Source organism: Apteryx rowi, unplaced genomic scaffold, assembly GCF_003343035.1.
Source record: "Apteryx rowi isolate R43461 unplaced genomic scaffold, aptRow1 scaffold_0, whole genome shotgun sequence".
Lineage (NCBI taxonomy): Eukaryota > Metazoa > Chordata > Aves > Apterygiformes > Apterygidae > Apteryx > Apteryx rowi.
In genome coordinates this window covers 9,097,278-9,098,828 of record NW_020447195.1, presented here as the reverse complement: position 1 = coordinate 9,098,828, position 1,551 = coordinate 9,097,278, and positions in this window count along the sequence as shown.

Sequence of the window (1,551 nt, the reverse complement as noted above, 5' to 3'; positions counted from 1 at the left end):
AGCGGCTCCTGCCGGCCGGGGCGCGGCGCGCGCAAGGCGGGAAGGCGGTTGGCGCGCGGCGCGCGGAGGGAGCGAGGGCGGTTGGCGCGCGGCGCCCCGCTACTGAGGCGATACGGGAGGAGGCGGCCTGGGGTGGGTTGGGCTGGGGGGAAAACACCCTTTTTGGGCTCCCTTCTGGAGCAAGGGCAGATTTCGGGCGGGTTTTACCTCAGGGGCAGGCTGCGGCGTGCTCGCAGCGCGGGAGGCACCGCGGTGGCCGGCGGAGGCTCCCCATGAGGGGCAGGCGAGGCTGCCTCTGCCTCCCGCGGGCTTTTCACCAAGCGAGGAGCAGCTCTCGGGTTTCCTGTGTCAGCCGTGGGCAGGGCAGCATGGATGCCCCAAACGGCTTTTCCAGCCCCATTCTTCCCTCATTTCGACAGAACTCCAAAGCAGTAATATTGACACTGGAATAAAATGCGGAGGAGCTAGAGTAGGAACTTTTCAGCTTTAAGTGTCCCGAAGAGCCGCGGTTTGAGATGGGCGAAGGGGGGAAGGCGGCACAACAAGATTAGAGATGGAGCTGGCAGCAGACCTGAGACCTGACGACCCTGTCGCCATGGCCTTGACCACCCCAGCGCTCACCAGGCCTCCCCCATTCCCGTTATCCTCCCGACGAAGCTCCCGAAACGCGGGATTACACTAGGGAAAGATCCCGAAAGAGGCACCAAGCCCCCAGACTGCTAATCATTGTCACAACAGGATCGTTTTATTTGAACCTGTCATCAATGCTTATCAAATAATTACGCCTTAAATGTTTAAAAATGCAGAACCCACCAGCTTTGCCAGTCTTTTAAGGCATAAAAAAAAATTCATTTAGGAAAGAAAGAGTGTTATCATTCCCTTTGTGATTTGTTTTTTTCTTTTTTCTTTTTTTTTTTCCTTGTTAGGTATTATTAGACATACAGGCATGAAACAGGACTTCTGTTGCTTAGGTGATCAGGTTTTCCTATTGCTCTCTCTTCACTTGAAATCTTAATCCTTTTTGTGACATTAAAATAATTTCAATAGCAAATAACAATGACATCATATGTAAAGAATGACTATACTGAGTGAATAATAAAATAGTGGGGGCAGAAGCTCACAAGCAAAAAGACACTGTTTTCATGCAAATTATCCTAATAATAAAAAGTTTTGGAAGGGAAAAAAAGAAATTTTCTGAAATGGAAAACTTTCTGTACCTTTGATACCTAAAGAATTAACTAACTCATATAATTCTTTGGGGCCTGATGTAATGCTTACACCTAAAACAGATTAACATTAAGTGAACGTGTGAAATGGCTTTAACCCAAAATTTCGCATCTGAAGTCTTGTCGACTTTGGTGGTAAGAGTCTTGGATATGAATTCCTGAACACAAATTCATATTTCCATCTGGGTTCCAGCTAGTGTCTCGAAATGGAAAGGGTTCTCTCACCCCAGTCTGTTTTACACGCTGTTGAAATTTTCCAGGAATAACTGTTTCCGTTAGAGCTCCATCCAGAACGACAGAGATCTTGCAAGAATGGCTTTTCCCC